The following is a 7119-nucleotide window of genomic DNA, read 5'->3' on the forward strand; positions in this document are numbered from 1 at the left end:
AAGAAGAAGATAGATTTACAGTTCTTGACTTCACATCTATGCCTATTGGAGCTATATGTTGTGAAGTCAGCTGCATATATGTGGAGTTAGATATATAAAATCTATACTTACTTACTTTTCAATATTTTGTCCTTTGCTCTTGTGTCCCCGATATTTGGTGCTGTTGAAGTTTCTACTTCGATATTCCAGGGGAACATCCCATAAAAGCCTTTATCTCTCTCCTCAGTTATTAAAAAAAAATTAAAAAAAAAAAAATGTGTTCTATAGTTCCTAGTAGGCGAAGGGTGAGTTTGTTTGTCTGAACTACTAATCTAATGCTTCACACACATGATGGTCCTTAATTTAGATTTAGGTGGCAGCTGTACATTTCTCATCACTTGTTTTTTTTAAAATGCTTTCTTCTCTCCCCTGTTCAAGGAGCAACATGTATAGTAAATTTTGTTTTCTCCAGACACCTTTATTTGAAAACATGTCTTTAATGAGTAAGACTTAGGGCCTGATTTACATCTAGGCAGAGGGTTTATTCTGTTGCAACGGTGACTGATATCCCTTCGGTTAAAATCTAAATGCCATTGTTTTCCATGGTATTTAGATTTTGGCAGACAGGATATCCATCACCATTGTGACAGAGTAATCCCTCCGCCGAGATCTAAATCAGGCCCTTAACCTTTCTCCATTTACATGCCCTTCAGGCTAAAGGCCTGATTTCGAGATTGGCGGAGAGGTTACTCCATCACCTCCGTCCGCCGTGTTGCAATCGCCATAGACTATAATAGGATCATAATAAGGTGGAAGGGATATCTGTCATGTTTTTGACGGAGTAATCTCCTCTGCCAAACTCTAAATCAGGCCCTAAGTCATTTAGTTCTCCGGATCGCTTTAAGAAAGAGACATCCCACCCTTTTAAAATCTAATACCCTTCAACATTATGGAAGAATGCTCAATGAATTCCAATGCATTGTGTTTGATCATAATGTTTCTCAACAGTGTAATATACTTGTTTGTTTGACCAACATGCATAAAGCTGTACCAATCAAAACTAACATTCCAAATATATAACTTAGACTCTCTTTTGAGGTCATCTTTTCTTCTAACAAATATGTGTAAATGCTTTGACACACAATTACAATGAGTGTGTGCCTAAAATTCTGAAAGACTTTGCCGGTGGATAAAAAATAGAATTCAAATAGTTTCACTGTTGCCACTCGAAAGATCTGAACCTGAACAAATTCAGAAATGTTTTTAGAGCATCAGAGAGGGCTTGGTGACAATGACCCTCTACTTCTAATTTGGAAAATCTTGAAAAGAAGATGTACACCTTCAAGAGACATGTTTATAATCCATGTCTTCCTTCATTACAACTTAGATTGAATGTGCCAAAAAGTTTCCAAAAGCTCATTGAATGCCTAACAAATGCCTCAATGTGACTCCATGTACTGAGCAAAAAGACAGTTTTAACAATTAAACAAAGTGAATCAGTTTACCACTTCAACTTTAAACCTTTCACGTATTGGCATCTAACAAACTGCTCTAAAGAAATTAGGCAGACATTTTGACAAAGGGGGTAGCATCTTCTCTTGGCCATGATCTTGCTACCAGCTACCTGCTGTCAATTTCAGGGCAGGCTAGGAAGCTGGTTTAATGCTAACCGGATAGTATATCCCAGTCTAGGTGAATGGCTTGCCAAATAGGATCAGGTGACAGATTCCAACACCAAAACATGCACGGCATGGTTGAACACCTCATCCTTCTAGGAGCATTGAAAGATTTTTATGTGACTAGATGGGACAGTACTCACCTTTTTTACCTAACAATTTGCTGACACATTAACATTTGAAACACTTTCTGAAGCAGTGCAACCTTTTGTTGGGCATTGCTCCAAAGTTCTGTCCTTTCACCCACCCATTTTGGTCATAATGTTGAGCACACCAAAGCACTTCTTTATAATGGAGGGAACTCCTACCATGGAGATATTTCTCAGCACACCCAATGCATGAAGAGCTTATATTCATTAATGTGTTTAAACAGTTGCAGGCTAACAATGGTTAAAATACAATTTCTGCTCTCTACCACGTATCTATAAAATCAAGGCTTGACTGCATATGTAAACTTGATTGCAAACATTAAATACTTCAATGTGCTAAACCCTCAACATTTATTCTGGACAGCAGAAAATAGCCTTAGTCATATATTCAAAGATCTTCATAAAAGTACAGTTGCAGTTTAATTGATTATGAGGGCTTATATTCTAAACCATCTAACCAAATTTCAAATGTGTGGTTCAAAAGTCTGAAACATCTACACAATTTCTCCAACTCCTAGTTCAATTGTGTTTGGTAAAATGAGCCTGTTTCTAAATAAACATGTCTCAGACATCAATTTATGGCATTGGGTATTCCCAAAAAGAATGTATTGAAAGAGAAGGTTAATATAATTAATGAAAGAAAAAAAAATATACATATATCTGGCATGGTGAAGTGAAATAAAGTGGAGAAGAAAATTGGAAATAATGTATGATGGCACATACAATCATTTTCCTTTTTACATAGGGCCTGATTAGAGACCAGTGGACTGGCTCTCTATCGCAAATGGGATAAATATCCCATCCGCTGTATTAGAAGTGCCATTGGATATAATGCTCTTCTATTAAGGCATATAGGATATATGTTATGCTTGTGCCCCCTCCACTGAACCTGGCCTTATATGTGGGCTATGAAAGCTAAAACAAACTTTTGTTTAGACTGGACTTTGAAGTTGAGATTTGGTATATATGAGAATCTGGGATTTGTACTGAAATGTGAGTAAAAGTGTATGTGTGAAGTGATTAAGTTTGGTTTGAAGCATGTCGAAGTGAATAATGGTGACAGGCAAAATGAAAGGATATTGTAATCAATCAATCAATCAATCAGGGATTTGTAAAGTGCGGCTACTCACCCGGAAGGGTATCAAGGTGCTGGGATGTGTTGATGCAGTAGAGATGTGTGAGTGTAATCCTAACGGGTCCTGGAGTTTCAGAGTTTTGTGGGCACTTGTAGGCTGGTGTACAGTGAATATCTGTGTCAGTGTGGTTTGAGCTTTACATATGTGTGTGTAAGTGTATGTGTCTGTGGAAGGGGACGTGTTATGCTGGGTTTAGATGTAAAAGCAGAATCTTTATTGCATCTCAGGGGTTCTGTAGGAATTATTGAATGTGTTATGGATCGTTGTTTTGTGACAGAAATATTCCAGTTTTGTCCAATGCTCAGTAGGTTTTCTTAAAAGTAGCATCTCTCTGTGTGGTTTTGCTTTATAAGCCTAGTTGAGCACATTAATCCAAGCTCCATCCTTCAACACTGTCTACCTTCATTAAGAAAAACAAAATGAAATAAAATGAATTTACCCAACTACAGACTTTCCTATTTGATGGGATGAGGTCCGAATAAGTGGTGATGGCTTGAGCTAGTCCTTCGAAGCGTTGCCAACTGGCTTTCTGCATGTACTGTTTCTGTGTGCATGCAGGTGGGCTGGTGGCCACAGCAGGTATTTTGCGTATGATCACAATAGCTACCCAGCTCCTGAAGGTTAGCAACAGGCTATCCACACCTGCAGCTGAAGCGGCATAGGATGGAAGCTCTACTGTAGTTATGGATTATGCATGCAGTACCCGCTAGGAAAAGGCTTGAGCTGGGATATGGAAGGGAATTCCCCTTTATGGGCCAGAAACTGTTCTTTTCTGCATACTGGTGAGTCTAGTCCCATGCACCACCACTAGTTCAGTAGCCACAAGCAGTTTAGTTGCTCCACAGAAATTGTGACTAAAATCGGCTGTGCCACTACCATCTTATAAAGTGCATCCTCTGTATTTACAAGGCCTCCTTATCTCCTTTAAGCAATAAAGAATAGGCCTCACACTCCATAGTTAAAATTCTTAATACAACATATCTGTAAAAACAAATCAAATCTACAATGAAGGTCAGTCATCTACTCTCACAGTAGTTGGCGTAATACTTGAAGGCAGTCTACCATCAACATGCAGCACATGAACTAGCCTAAAGTTCTGGTTTTGAACCATGGCCCACCTGGAGACTAGCTAGTTTAGAAGGTGTTGTTTTGCTGAGATGGATGCAAGTGTTGTGGTGTATTACCCCTCTGCTCTGTCCCAGCATGGTCTCCATGATGCGTGCTCATTTTAATGCCACTCTTGGCTCCCCATCTTCAGTGTGTGCGTGACACTACACTTGGCATTTAAGGTGTCGGCAGGAGGACATGGGTTGTAATTGCTCACATGCAATCATGAATAAGTGCAGAAAGTACATTTTAAAATTGCAATTTACTGTCCCTCCTGCTATATCTGCTCTCTAGTCATGGGGTGGTCCAGTTTTAACTGGTAAAAAAGATCCAGCAAATTTAGGTCAGATAGTAGCCCATATCTAAAGCGAAGCAAGAGTTCAGATCAATGTCTCACCTTGCTGCTCCCACTTCTGAATCCTAAGCCGTTTGCTTGTACCACTACTGAGCATCAATACCCTAATATGCTTTACTTCATTGCAAATGTGCCACCCCACTTTTATTTATTGGCATCTCATGGCCACCAAATGTCCTAATGCTAACAATGAAATTTCCACTCTCATTCAGTTTTTCTATGGTTACTTGTATGGTAACAAACGGACACTAATTGGGTTGACTGAAGCCGCTCCGATTCCTAGGGCCCTGAAGCCACTGTACCTGCTTTACCATTGATATCTATGCCTCTGTCTCTCTCAGGACCAAGTGCAACTTTCCTTTACCAAGATGAAGCCACTTCCCTTCTACCCTGTGTCCTACCTTTCGGACCTTGAATGCTCCTGCAGACACTTGTCTTTTCGAAATAGTGAGAGGACAGTGCTGATAAGTGGTATGTCAAAGTTGAGGACCTTCTCAAACACCACGCCCCCGAACCGCACCTACCACCCTGAATCCTATGTGCTTGGTTAGCTTAGGTTGTTTTAGTGAGTGTCCTCAGCCAAAGACCACCTGCTGCAGTAAAGATAAAGGCAGCATTTGACCTGAATGCATCTGAAAACTATGCACAAGCAGGTTTGGACAGAAGAGTGGCCCATTGAGGAGTGTAGACTAGCCGATAACTGAGTGACTGGTGTGTAGTAGTGCCCACCAGAACATTGCAACCTTAGGATTTAACTGCTGCCTGTACTATAACATATAAAGCAAGCAAGGGAGGGCCCACACCGACAGGAGCATTCAGAGCTTTGAGCAGGTTGACTAGAGAAGAAGACGTCTGAGCACACACATGTGCAGGATAAGCTACACATCTTTGTGGGTTGGTAAGGAGGGGAGGCCTTGGGCTTTGTAAACCATCCTAAGCAATGGCTCACATCCGTAAATGCTGTGCAGGGTAAATAATGAATCCTTGCATTGTGAATCCTTTTGCAAAAGTTCAAAGACAATAGGGAATGCATAAGCACTTGGTGAATCTCTAGTGAGGTACAAAAAGTGCTGCTGATAGAAATACTTGCACTAGGCCAGGGTTCTGCAAAGTCGGTCCTGGAGAGCATGACCATGCCAGGTTTTTAGAATATCCACATTTAGAATAAAGATGTTTCAGAAATCTACATTTTCCTAAATGTGGATATGCTAAAAACCTGGCATGAATCCGGCTCTCCAGGACCGACTTTGCAGACCCCTGCACTAGGCTAATACAAATGCCAGCAAATACAAACTACAACAAGCATTTACAATGTAATAGGTCTCGCATATTTAGAACAAGTTAATTGTCATCTTTTGACAATAGCACCCAGGAGCAAAAACCAAAGAAAGTAGAAACTGAGAAAAGACGACTTAACAAAATAAAAGAAAGTTAGTTTTAAAAAATAAAGCTTTGCAATTTAGCTTGTTTTGCAGGGCACGTTTTTGCCAGACACAAGTCTTCTGTTTGGGGGGTACTGGAAATTAGAACAAAATAGTACCTTGATCATGTCGGGAGCAGAGGATGGGCACTAATTAAGTTGAAATCAATTAGTGCTTGATCTCTGTTCCACACAGAGGAACAGAAATGATGCCAGGCTTGCCTTGACGAATTACAAGGCTGTAAAGAAGAGGACCAAGCAAACCAACAAATGGTGAGCAACAGGTGGGCTCCAAGCCCTCTACTGAGCGCAACAGTGTCTCGCATGCGAGACGCATGCGCTAGTTCATGCACTTGCAGGCTCAACCCTAAAAATGGTTCATTGTTTTGTACTTCGTAGGAACCACCCTTCCCTACTGTGTCGTGAATAATGTGCAAACCTTTTAGAGCTGAAAGCATCTGGTCTCAAAGGGTCACAAACTGCCCACAACTGTGACAGTAATATGGCGGAAACTGATTTGCCCACTCGTTGAGGTCTTATTCCAAAGATTCCCGCCCTAATAATCTCTATGAGGCCGGTGGTTTGTGATTTTTGCAATCAGTCCCATTGCACGCCAGAATCCCTCCTACTGCAAAGGCACAGACTGCTCAGAGACCAATGAAATCATTGTGATGCTACAAGCCTCTTTTGAGCATCAGACATTGGCCCTCATCATGACATTGGTGTAGGAGGCTGGCCTGGCTTATGGTGGGTACCTTGTGGTACTTACACCTTGTGCCAGGTCCAGTTATCCCTTATTAGTAAATTAGTAGTGTTCTAGTTATCCTCAGGGTGGGAGGCTTGGGAATTGTGAGACACAGAAGAAATGTGGGAATTGGCAGAGAGAGTCCTGTCTCTAACTGGCTGGACTCTAGTAACCTGACCTTTTGGAGTGAAAGGTGCCATACTAGTGTGTGACCCCCTCCCACTACCAGTGTCACTAGATGGCCTGTTAGCTGACAGGTCCTTGGAAGAACCCTCCCCAGCATCCTCAGGGGACTCCTCTGAGTATTGCTGGGTACCCCCTTTCTCTACCTCCTGATCCTGGGATGGGCCAGACTGGTTCTGGTCACTTTCTAGGAGAATGCTAAGGAGAAGATCTTTGGTAGGATTCTTACCAATTGCTAAACCTCTTTCAATGCAGAGACCCCTCAAACTTTTAAAGTTTAGATTCCCATATGTTGCCTGGACTACTGTGGGAGCAAGCTATACTGCAGACATGACAGAAAGGGTTTAGGACACAGAGAGAAAAAAGTTT

The sequence above is a fragment of the Pleurodeles waltl genome, chromosome 4_1 (genome assembly GCF_031143425.1).
Source record: "Pleurodeles waltl isolate 20211129_DDA chromosome 4_1, aPleWal1.hap1.20221129, whole genome shotgun sequence".
NCBI classification, from domain to species: Eukaryota; Metazoa; Chordata; class Amphibia; order Caudata; family Salamandridae; genus Pleurodeles; species Pleurodeles waltl.